Consider the following 13095-nt stretch of genomic DNA (forward strand, 5'->3'; position numbering starts at 1 on the left):
CCCCCACTGGGCTCTCTGGTCCCAGTATTGCTCTGCTTCTCCGGGAGTCACTTCGGACACTTCAAGGAGTGGAGGTTTCCTTCCATTTGCTAAATAATGAGGTAATGCCTGAGGGCTCCTCAGCCTGAAGGTCTGATGTTCTGTGGGGTTCACTTGGGTGTCTTGGGAAGCCTTCAACACTGATTGGCTGCCATTTCTGGAAGAATCACCCTCGAGGATCCCAATGCTTTCATAGTAAGTTACACACTTGGCTCGCAAGAGCTTTAGGCCATGGGATTGAGGCATGTCTGCTTCATTCCGTGGAGAATGTCCAGTCTGTATGGGAGGTAATGGATTCATCTGCAAATTTTTAAAAAAGAGACGTTTTTTAAAAACATGCGGTTTCAGGAAGAAGCAACAGCATGTGTGAAGGCTTCCAGATGAGCGAATTTGGCCAGAAGAAACTGGCCCAGGCCAAGGGCTGCAGACCCCCGGGGATGGAGCGAGTCACCGTTGCTGCAAGTCATTGGAGAATCCTTATGTGAGCTAAAAAAATGCCTGAATAATAAACAAATAACACTACAATTCATGAGATACATATTCACATGCAAATGACATCTGAACTCAGAGAAGCCTTTTGACATTATGTATTTTCTTAACCCTTATACTAAAAGTATAATGACAAAAAGTATAATGACTGTCATGTCACTTTTGGAGAAAAAATTTCAGGATGAAACCATGACCTTATATTAAAAAAGTCATGGTCCATGTTGGCCTGGACTTAGCCTGTACTCTCCCCCTTCCCTGACCCCTGTTTAGTGTTCTTAGGCTGCATTTGTCTCTGCCCAATAGCAAATCAATCTCATAAATAAACGCATGTTTAGGTGTTGCTAAATGACAAGAGGTTATAATCTTATACACATAATGCTGATACTAAATAACACTAAACAGACACTTTCTCTGAAACATGTATTTAAGAACTTTGACAAAAAATTTCTGAAGGTATCATGTCTGTTCTGGAAGTAACAGATATTTGTATCATGGAATTTTCCAGGAGAAAAAGGAGCCATCTATCTTAGAAGGCAAAGGAGTGATTATAAATGACAAAGAAATCCTTTCTAGCCCAGTGGCTTTCGCAACGCATTCTGCAGAGCTCCACATTTGCAAGGAAAATCAGAGACCATGACAGAAGGGGCTTAGAAGGGGCCAAGGGAACTGCAGGATTTGAAACCCCTCATGCACTTCAACTAGAGCAATTCTAGTACATTTTAAATGGCAAGACTTCCTTTAAGGAAAGGATTCAACTGCCACGAAAAAGCATTTGAAATCTTCTATACAATATTCTTACTTTGCAGATGAGGGGACTGAGGCTGAGAATGATGAAGTGACTTCTTCAAGGTCAGCCTGGTTGAGAACAGCAAGGTCATGCATGATAAGAGCCCTGTCTACATTGCACCACAGTAGTGGGACATCCTCAGACTGGTAGCACACCTGCAATCCCTCGTGTAGTATCATCTACCATATCTGACCATTCTAGCTCACCATGAATGACACCGTCTACCAACGATACCACTTAGTGTCTGTACATTGCTTAGAAACTATCATGTATTGCTTCTTTATTCATGCTTATTATTGGTCATTAGAATTTTCATTTTCATTTCTTGAGTTATCTAATGTTTTACAAAAATATTTATTTTGAAACATTTTGAAACCTTATTTATAGTATAAATAGGGTAACTAACCATCCCTGTTTGCCTGGAACTGAGGGATTTCCATGACACATGGCCATCAGTGCTGAAACTGAGACTATCCTGGACAGACAAGGCTGGTCAGTCACCCGAAGTAAAAAGTCATTTTATCCCCTTGAGAGTAAGCTGCCAACCTAATAGTCCATCATCCCTGAAAAATTTAGTGTAGATTTTCTACAAACAAGGACTTTATCTTTCATACTCTACAATGCAGCCAGCAAAACCAGGAAAGTAACATTGATACATTATGACCATCTTATCCTCATACTCCATTCAATATTCACCAATTGTTCCAGTAATGTCCTTTCTAGGAAAGGATTCAGTTCCAATTCACACACTGCATTTAGTTGCCATGCCTCTTTAGTCTCCTTCAATCTGGACAGATCCTCAGTCTTTCCTTGACTTAATGATGTATCTAATTTCTAAGGTAGCCACATCTAGTCTCTCTGATTTAGGGCACATATAGTAGGTTATGGGGTTTTTTTCTTTTATATTTTTAGAGCACCAATAACACTTTTAACCACATAGAACGTGCTTCATAAATAACTGATCAACAAACATGAAGTCAGCCTGACTCCATAACTGAAGGTAGCTATGATTCTGCTGGAATATTGAACTGGTTGTTCTCACCAACAACGTGAACTCCCAAAGGGTCTGGTTTTCACACTCCAGCAAAGCCAAAGAATGAGAAGCCTCTTTATTCTTCAGCTCTTCTTTGAAGTCAAGAACATTTCATCTAGGCTGGCCCCAATCAATAATCTCAGTAGACTGGACTAAATAACACTAAAGAGATGAGCGAATTCAAGGAGCGAGATACTGGGACTGTGGAAATTAGTCTGAAGACCATTCATGGTCTCAACTTTTTCCCCTTTTCTCATTACATTGCACATTGCCTTGCACTAACCTTATTTTTTATCATGATGCAGATAAGGGTGTCATGAAGGCCACAGTGGAGTAAAGATGATTTAGCTATTGTCTAGGCCACTTGTGCCTGTCACTTATTAGAGATGGACACTCAGCTCCAGAGAGTAGGACCATAGCTATGCCCACAAGAAGTAAGTGGCCAACTTATAAAGGAACCCGTGGCTTTTGGAAGCCCAGCGCTCTTTCCACAGCTTTCTCACTGTAAACAATAACAGCATGAAGACCCACTGTCAGGAAATTGTACCAATGTATAATTAGTATCACTGTATACTTAGGACCTCAGAAACCCAAAAACTAGTACTTAAATTGAAAAAAAAAAAAAACCTTAGTGTGTGGGCGTATGCATGTGTGTGTGTGTGTGTACATATATTTACATGTACATATATATGTATATAAAATCAGGGTCCAGTGAGATATATGAAAAATGTGTAATAATAATAACAACAACAACAATAACAGTAGCTGTTAACACATAGCACTTAACGCTCTGAAAACAGAAGCACAGATAGGTTAAGTAACTTGCCCAAGGTCACATAGCTATAGATGGAAAAGCCGGAATTTCAGCCCAAGCCGACTGGTTTCAGAGGTCTTGCTTTTCTTAACTCTTGGATATATTACCTCTCACTTTTAATTATTTAGCTGGCTCTGCATTGTCATAAGCAATGTATAGCTCAAGTTGTGTTTTTAGAACCCAAATTGATAAGCCATCAATTCAAATACAAATAAACTGGTCTGCCCACGGAAAAGAAAATATCGGAAGCCATACAGAAAAAAAAAAAGTTTTACAATTATGGTTTGTAATTACTTAAGAGCATGGTATACAACTGACAGTGTCGGTGTATACAGATAAACAGATAGTAGCTTAATAAGCTTTTATTTCATTCCTTCTTGAATGACAGAATTTCTCTTTGGACCTCTGTGCTTCACCGTGTCCACAGCTGTTCCTTGCAAGACACTGAAAACTTTCAAGAAATAAACTTTGCCTCCCAGCTCCTCCACAGGGTGCAGTCACATGTACACAGGGTACATGCCACCTACAGGCATGAAAAAGATGCTTGCTTTCTCCAGAATGGCCAACGGGACTGCTTAGTGGGCTGTAATCCCCAAAGATGTAGCAGGCAGAGTAGAAGTCAAGGGAGAGGCAAAGGGAATGGTTCACGCAAAACTGCTGACATTGAGAGAGAGAGTGGGGAGAAAAGCAGCAAGTGAATTTAAGGAAAGAAAACAGAAGTGTAACCACATTAAATTACGGGCAGGGGAAACAAGGAGAATGATACATCAGTTACAAACTGGAAACAAGAGGTTGTCTTTTATCAAAAGCCAAACTACCTGCACAGCGGTAAATTATTAGAACACAAAATAGTTTCTTCTTTTAGTACAACAAACTGGGAAACAATACACAATGCAGACATTAAAAAAAAAAAAAAAAAGCTAGGCACAGTGGTTCACATCTGTAATCTTAGCACTTTTGGAGGCCAAAGCAGGTAGATCACTTGAGGTCAGGAATTCAATACCAGCCTGGCCAACATGGTGAAACCCCATCTCTACTAAAAATACAAAAACTAGCCAGGCATGTGCCTGTAGTCCCAGCTACTTGGGAGGCTGAAGCTGGAGAATCACTTGAACCCTAGAGGCAGAGGTTGCAGTGAGCCGAGATTGCACCACTGCACTCCAGCCTGGGCAACAGAGCGAGACCTCATCTGAAAAAAAAAAAGATAAAAATAAAAAAATAAAATGAAATAACACTACATATTGCAAAACAAGACCTTCCCTCCTCAAATCTAACAGACACCATTGTTCTATTTCTGGTGCTTATACAACATCTGTCTCATTTAAAATAACAAAACAAAACAACCTGCAATTCCATCTCAGGCAAGTCTATAATGGAAGTAGCTGATGGATAAAACTCTCCTCATTTTCTCCGCCCCTACTTTAAGGCCAAAGCTTCGGGATTCTCTAAGCCAGGACCCAGGTGAGAGAACAGTCTCCTCTAAATAAAGAACTCTCTTCTCCAGCCTCAGTACTTTGTTGTTTTACATATATTTTATCTCTCCTCTCATGCCCAGTATATGATGGAACCTCAACACACTCTTGTTGACTAGCTAAAGAATCAATCTAATTTGATCTAAAGAATCAAATTTTCATTTTTAACTTTTCACTCAGGAAAAAAAAAATTCTACCTTCCCCTTGGACACTACTTCATCATTCTGGAAGCTCTAGCAGGTAGAGCTTTAATCCATATATTAAAAATATATGGATTCTGCCAGGCACAGTGGCATGTGCCTGTAATCCCAGCTATTTGAGAGGCTGAGGTGGGAGGATCACTTGAGCCCAGGAGTTCAAGACTGTAGTAAGCCATGACTGCACCTGTGAAAAGCCTCTGCACTACAGTCTGAACAACACAGTGATACCTCATCTTTAAATATTAATTAATTAAATTAGGCACAGTGGTTCACACCTGCAACCCAGCACTTTGGGAGGCCAAGGCAGGTTGATCACCTGAGTTCGAGACCAGCCTGGCCAACATGGTGAAACCCCATCTCAACTAAAAATACAAAAATTAGCCAGGCATGGTGGTGTGCATCTGTAATCTCAGCTACTCAAGAGGCTGAGGCACGAGAATCTCTTAAAACACTGGAGGTGGAGGTTACAGTGAGCCAAGATCATGCCACTGCACGCCAGCCTGGGCGACAGAGCAAGACTCTGTCTCAAAAAATAAATAAATAAATATTAATTAACTTTTTTAAAAATTTAAAGAATATGTGTGGATTCTAGAGTCAGGCAAATAATCTTGGGTTTAAATCCCAGGTCTACCATGAGCTATCAATATCCCTTTAGGTAAATGACTCAACCTCAGTTATACGGTTTGGCTGGGTCCCCACCCAAATCTCATCTTGAATTGTAGCTCCAATAATCCCCATGTGTCATTGGAGGGACGCTGTGGGAGGTAATTGAATCATGGTGGTGGGTTTTCCCATGCTGTTCTCCTGATAGTGAATAAGTCTCAAAGATCTGATGGTTTTACAAAGGGCAGTTCCCCTGCACACACTCTCTTGCCTGCTGCCATGTAAGACATAGCTTTGCTCCTCCTTCACCTTCCACCATGATTGTGAGGCCTCCCTAGCCATGTGGAACTGATACAGACAGTAGACAGGGAAACACTGAGTAGAAGAGGGCGGTTCCCTGGCAAAGTTCCCACTCTCAAGCCTAAAGACCCATGGCCCTAAACGAGGATAGGCGTTTCTGTTTTTGCACCCAAAAAGTTACTTTTTGGACCACGATGCTCCCTATCCTGTACCCATATAAACCCTGAACCCCAGGATCCAGAGCAGACAAGCAGACAAAGAGATGAGACAAGCAGACAGACAGCAAACGATGTGGCAGAGAAAAAGAGAAGAGGAGGAACGTCTGAACACCAAGAGGAGTTGGGCTGGGGGTGGTTGGAGAGGAGTTAGGCCACTGGACAGCCCAACTCCAGGGCAAGATCATCTTCCCATTCCATCCCCTCCTTCCAGCTCCCAATCCATCCCACTGAAAGCCACCTCCACCACTCAATAAAACTTCGCATTCATCCTTCAAGCCCATGTGTGACCCGATTCTTCTGGGATGCTGGGCAAGAGCTCAGGATATAGAAAGCTGTCACACTGCACCTCTACCCTTGCAAAAAGGCAGAGGGTTCATTGAACTGCTTAACATTCAAGCCATCTGTGGATGGCAAGGCTAAGAGAGCTTCGTAACACTGTGGCCACAGGCACCCACCCCTAGACACTAGACACTACCGCAGGGCTGGAGCCTATAGTGCTCCCCCAGCTCCTGCCTGTCTGCATGCTCCCCCTTCTGTCAGGGGCAAGCCACACTCCTGTCACACAGCCTAAGGGGATCAGGGAACTCTCCCATTTCAAAACTGTTAAACCTCTTTTTCTTTGTGAATTACCGAGTCTCAGGTATGTGTTTACTAGCAGTGTGAGAACAGACTAATACAGTAAATTGGTACTGCAGAGTGGGGTGCTGCTGTAAAGATATCTGAAAATGTGGAAGCAAATTTGGAAGTGGATAACAGGCAGAGCTAGGAATCATTTGAAGAGTTCAGAAGAAGACAGGAAAATATGGGAAAGTTTGGAACTTCCTAGAGACTTGGAGGGCTCAGAAGACAGGAAGATGTGGGAAAGTTTGGAACTTCCTAGAGACTTAATGAATGGCTTTGACCAAAATGCTGATAGTGATATAGACAATAAAGTCCAGGCTAAGGTGGTCTCAGATGGAGATAAGGAACTTGTTGGGAACTGGAGTAAAGGTCACTCCTGCTATGCAAAGAGATTGGCAGCATTTTGCCCCTGCCCCAGGGATCTGTGGAACTTTGAACTTGAGAGAGATGATTTGGGGCATCTGGTGGAAGAATATGCTAAGCAGCAAAGTGTTCCAGAGGAAGCAGAGCATAAAAGTTCAGAAAATTTGCAGCCTGGCAACGTGATGGAAAAGAAAACCCCATTTTCTGAGGGGAAATTAAAGCTGGCTGCAGAAATTTGCATAAGTAACAAGGAGCCAAATGTTAATCACCAAGACAATGGGGAAAATGTCTCCAGGGCATGTCACAGAGCTTTGTGGAAGTCCCTCCCATCACAGGCCCAGAGACATAGGAGGAAAAAATGGTTTCCTGAGCCAGGTCCCAGGCCCCTTTGCTATGTGTAGCCCAGGGACTTGGTGCCCTGTGTCCCAGCTGCTCCAGCCATGGCTAAAAGGGACCAAGGTACAGCTTGGGCTATGGCTTCAAAGGATGCAGGCCCCAATCCTTGGCAGCTTCCATGTGGTATTGAGCCTATGGGTACACAAAAGCCAAGAACTGAGGTTTGGGAACCACTGAAATCCAATAGGGCAGTCATTCTCCAGACCCCAGAATGGTAGATCTACTAACAGCTTACACCATGCACCAAATGCTGCAGACACTCAACACCAGCTGTGAAAGCAGCTGGGAGGGGGTCTGTACCCCGCAAAGCCACACAAGCAGAGCTGTCCAAGGTTGTGGGAGCCCACCTCTTGCATCAGCATGACCTGGATGTGAGGCATAAAGTCAAAGGAGATCATTTTGGAACTTTAAGGTTTAGTGACTGCCCTATTGGATTTCAGACTTACATGGGGCCTATAAGTCCCTTTGTTTTGGCCAGTTTCTCTCATTTGGAAAGGGTGTATTTATCCAATGCCTTTACCCCCATTGTATCTAGAAATTAACTAACTTGCTTGTGATGTTACAGGCTCATTGGTGGAAGCGATTTGCCTTGTCTCAGATGAGACTGTGGACTTTTGAGTTAATGCTGAAATGAATTAAGACTTTGCAGGATTGCTGGGAAGGCATGATTGGTTTCAGAATGTGAGGACATGAAACTTGGGAGAAGCCAGGGACAGAATGATATGGTTTGGCTTTGTCCCCACCCAAAAATCATCTTGAATTATAGCTCCCATAATCCCCACATGTCATGGGAGGGACCCAGTGGGAGGTAACTGAATCATGGGGGCAGTTTCCCCCATACTGTTCTCATAGTAGTTAATAAGTCTCTCAACATTTGATGGTTTTATAAAGGCCAGTTCCCTTGCACACACTAAATTGCCTGCTACCATGTAAGACATGCCTTTGCTCCTCCTTCACCTTCCGCCATGATTGTGAGGCCTCCCCAGCCATCTGGTACTGTGAGTCCACTAAACCTCTTTTTCTTTATAAATTACCCAGTCTCAGGTATGTCTTTATCGGCAGCGTGAGAACGGGCTAATACATTCAGTTTCCTCATTCATAAAAACAGAGTGGGGGGGGTGGCAAAGTGGGTCTTAAACTTTTCCTATCTCATGGTACAGGAATAAAGGGGGATAAAATATCTTAGGTGCCTGGTCCAGAAAAGGTAATTATAAATGTCACTTATGTTTCCTTCTCCTCCTAATTTATCCAATAAATGCAAAAACTCTGAGGCACTCACTCTCTTTGCTCTTTATCCACTCATCAAACTTTCCTTGGAGCCTAATTGCATGCCAGATACATAACTTCATAAAACACATGTGGTTGTCTCTGGTCCCGTGGAACTACAGTCACAGGGGAGGGGTCAGAAATGAAAGAGCTCACTGATAAATGAGTGAATGAATTTGGCTAGATTAATAGGAGTGGGCAAAAGGTAGCATGAACAAACACTCCATTTAGGGAAAAAGATAATTAAGCTAAATTCAAAGTACTGAGTGTGAGCGTGGAAGCCAGATCCTGGGAGTTTCTGAAATTCTCTGTGCCTCCCTTTCCTCTTCTACAAAATGGAGATGGTAATAGATGGTAACTCTTTGGGTGAGTGTGAAAAGTAAAGCAACACCCCCCTCCCTCATCCTCACTAACCCAGCATATCAACCAGTTTCCTGAGATGTCCAGATTTCCATTTGGCCTCCAGCCAGCTTGAACAGCCAAACTGCCCTCAAGAAAGCACCCTGAATGTGAGGTCATCCAGGATCCTAGGAATCCATTATACCCACTCCAAAACTAAAAGCCCACAGACCGCGGGGGCAGGACCTGACTAGCTGAAACATGCTGACCAAGCTACCTGAAGCACCTTTGAGGTATGCCCAGGCCTCAGGGTTGTCAAGTAGAAAAACCAGCACCTCCAGCCAGGTGTGTCTCTCTCATAAAGAAAGTTGATTGAAACAGTTTTTTCTGCTTCTGTGTGGCAAGCTCACCCCCAGATGCTTCTGAGAGCACAGCCCTTGCATTCCCACTAGGCCACCTGAGAACCTGGCCTCTCACATCTGGATTCCGCTGAAGCAGCAGTCCTTGGAGAGAAAGGTGAGACTGGACAGTCAAGAAAGGGACAGAAAGTCGACGGCCTGGGAACTACCCCAGCGTGGACAGTTACAGAAGTCACATACCTGTGTGTTCTCACTCCTCACGGGAGGACCGTGCAAAGGCAAACTGCTAGGCAGGTAGACCTCACAGATTCTCTCAGCCGGGCAGTCGGTGAGTCTGTCCGAAGTATTTGAATCTGAAGAGAAAATGTTAAGAAACAAATCCTAGAAAAATATGTCACATATATTCTCCCCACCGAACCAAACAAAAACAATAAAGAAACACTTAAAGTTTATTTTTTAAAATAGGCGCAAGAAGTACTCAAAGTAATAAATAATAACAATAAGTAGAAGAAACGTTACTTCTTAGCCTCACCGTCCTGGACGAGAATCCCCTTCCCACTTGCATGTCGGGCGCTGAGCGCCTAGAGAGAGAGATAGGTCTCCGCCCCTTGCCCCGCCCTAAGGCTGCGGAACGCGGCGCCATCGGGTCGCCATGGAAACCGCGGCTGGTGGGCGGATCCCGGGGAGGCTGGCTGGGTCTGGCTACCCTCGCGACACCGGAGATGCAGCTGGAGGCTGAGCGAACGCAGAGGGAAGAGAGCAAGTCCTGGGTCTCTCGACTTGCAAGGGCTTGGCCCCTGACCCGGGTCTGGGAAAGTGAAACAGAAAGTCGCCTCCCAGCGCAGAATATTCAAATTTGCGAGATGATCAGAATCACGCTGATTTAAAACCCAAACCCTCCCTTGTTTCCCATTCCTGCCCTGCTAAATCAAAATCTCCCAACCAGGACCCGGAATCTGGATTTAACCAGGGGCTGTTTATAGAGGCTAGACGTTGGTAGATAAGATGTTCGCCTATTCTTATTTCTCAACGCCATACCACCACTCCGTAATGGTAAAAGAATCTGCACCCCAATATCCTCCCCAGCGGCTCTGAAATGGAGTCCCTGAAGCTGGAAATGCGGAGCCCATTCATCTCCTTGCAATACTTCAAGGTGTGAGCTGATTGGAAGCGTCGCTGCTTCTTGTGGCTTTCCCACTAGGGGGCAGCCTCGTCCTTCGCTCCTCTTCCTTCCGCAAAGCAGTAGCCCACATTGTGGTTTCTAGCGAATTCCGGCTGCAGCCTGGTTAATAATATAAGCACTTCTAGAAAGCGGAGCTTGGATGCAGAGCCGAGCCTAGGGCTGTACGTGGAAGAAGCTCTCAGCCCCAATTCCTGGTTTACAGTTAGGGTTCAGAACAAAGAATCCAAGCTTGTAAAGCAATAATGTTCCCCTTGAGGATAATACACGTGAACTGAAGGGCACGTTTCTCAGCCCCCTGAGATTTATCTTTTATTGGGCAATCAGGTGGGACTTCAGGATTGATGCATCAAGCTCTAGCCTTGGCAGCACCCTGGATAACTATGAGCCTCACCTGACCACCATCAGAAGGCAGCGTGATGGTGAGACAGGACTCGCTTCTGCACTAATCGGGATCACCATAGCTTCAATGGCTATAAAATCAGGACCTGTCATATCTGCGTAGCCTCTCTTAGAGGTTTACGGGGCGCTCAGCTCAATAGAGTGGGATAATCTATGGGTCTCTAATACCTTATGCATTTACTATGCCTTATTTTGATAACCTGTTTATAGGTCTGACTTCTATTATTTCATATATAGGCATTGTCAACTTAAAATCTTGAGATCTTAAATTTGGAGAGGAGACTTTATTTCTTACAAGAAGTTGCAGCTTGCAGGGTGGCCATCCTGACATGGGGAAGTTAGCCTCTGGCAGAGGACAATAGCAGGCATTTCAGAGGAAAAAAGGGAGAGGTTGAGATTTATGCCCAAGGAAATTAGGTATACATACATATTCAGTAGGTTATAGGAGGATCTTACGAATATTTGTGAGTCAACATATATAAACAGAATGAACATGTATGTAACATAAAACCCATGTTTACTTTGGGGTGGAGACAACATTAAGATACAGTAAAATTTAGACCACACACATCAAAAGGTGAAGCAGGGACATGAAAGTAATCAATGCTCAGCCTCTATAAATCAGCCAGAACTGGCTTGTGGTCTCTTAGAAGAAAGTTACTGAAATCAGTCTCTTGTCCAGTCAAGAGCTGTAATATGCTTTGTGGAGCAGGACGTCAGTTAGTCAGTGTCTGGTGGTTGGTGAGCTACAATTGTTTCAATATTGCTTATCTGGAGACCGGTGCTTGTTTGCTGGTAGAGAAAAAGAAAAACCTTGAGGCAGTTAGAACATAGTTTATTCTTTAACTGTAGGGGCTGTAGGACTTAACCTTTGTCTACCACCGCCTTCGGTCTTGTTTATAATTTGGTATCTTGTTACCACAGAGAGTCCATTCGGTCAGCTTATGATCTCTATTTTAGCAGCATATAGTAAGAGCAGCTTTTTCTATATTCGCATAGAATGCACTTCCTCCAATTCAAACTTCCGAATCATGAATTATTGCTGAAAGGAGGGGAAGGGGCTGAGAAGGTTAGGACCAAGTTAGCAGACCACAGTATATCCTTTGGGATAATAAATGTTGTTTTACATAAGAAAGAGACCCACGGTCAAATAAGTGTGTAAAATACTAGATTAAATGTATTTCTTTTTTTTTTTTTTTTTTTTTTTTTTTTGAGACGGAGTCTCGCTCTGTCGCCCAGGCTGGAGTGCTGTGGCCAGATTTACTACAGGATATTTTTCAGAAATTTTAGAAAGCAAATATATATTGTGACTCTTCAAGTTAAAGCTACACTTACAGCATTTCTCACATTTATTTCCCATGAAAACTTTTTTTTCCACAGTGACTTGCAGAGCAACTATTCCACAGAACGTACTTTGGAAAACACTAAACTGGAATACCAATGACCTCCCCAAGAAGTCTCCATAAGTTAGAATGGTAGACAGCTGTTGGACACGTCTGGTTTTTCAATGTGGCAAAATATTTGGGGCTGTCTTCCTCAGGAGGGGGATGGGAGTGGCCTTTTGAAACAGAGTAAAGAATTAATTTGACAAGGAGGACACACATTATGTTTCAGATGCTCGACATTATTTAATTCTCAAAATTGTTCTCTCAAATAGATACCGGTTATCCCCACTTTATAAGCAACAAAACTGACATTCACGAATTAGTCAAATGCCACCTCCAAGCTCGCATAGCCAGGAAGTGATAGCACTGATATTTGGAGCCAAATCTTCTTTAGTATAGTACAGTGAAGAACCCAAGCCCAGTAGCAGGGCAGCCAGCAGGGGCTCTGGAAGAACTGATTTTGTTTTCATGGTCACTAGAGTAGTTAATAATGAGGAGTGAGAGTAGCAGGTAGTCTGCTCTCAAATAGTGAGCAGAAGAAAGTCCCCAGTATCATCTTTTGATGATGGGCAGGGGATAATCCTTCTTTGAAAGATATACGGTCAGGAAAAATTGGGAAATTCGTTTTGCTAGAAGCTCAGTTGCAAATACAGAATACTCAAAGATGTTGTGGGTTCAGGTTCCAGACCACTGCAATAAAGTGACTGTCACAATAAAGCAAGTCACACAAATGTTATGTTTTCCCAGTGCACATAAAAGTTACATTTACATGATACTGTAGTTTTTTTAAGTGTGCGGTAGCGTCATGTCTAAAAAAAGTACATACTTT

The 13095-nt window shown here is 43.3% G+C and overlaps 1 protein-coding gene and 1 long non-coding RNA gene across 2 annotated transcripts in view; one reads left to right on the top strand and one right to left on the bottom strand.

Annotated features, from left to right (window-relative positions):
• Positions 1 to 9890, bottom strand: part of LOC126937731 (uncharacterized) — a 74176-nt gene extending 64286 nt beyond the window's left edge. Inside the window, exons 1-2 of the long non-coding RNA XR_007719833.1 lie at positions 9832 to 9890; positions 9540 to 9652 (exon numbers count right to left, since the gene is read on the bottom strand). This is a non-coding gene — a long non-coding RNA (uncharacterized LOC126937731). The remainder of the gene's footprint in view (positions 1 to 9539; positions 9653 to 9831) is intronic.
• Positions 1 to 13095, top strand: part of IDNK (IDNK gluconokinase) — an 865727-nt gene that overhangs the window by 432935 nt on the left and 419697 nt on the right. The window lies entirely within an intron of this gene.

Source organism: Macaca thibetana, chromosome 15, assembly GCF_024542745.1.
Source record: "Macaca thibetana thibetana isolate TM-01 chromosome 15, ASM2454274v1, whole genome shotgun sequence".
Classification (NCBI taxonomy): Eukaryota; Metazoa; Chordata; class Mammalia; order Primates; family Cercopithecidae; genus Macaca; species Macaca thibetana.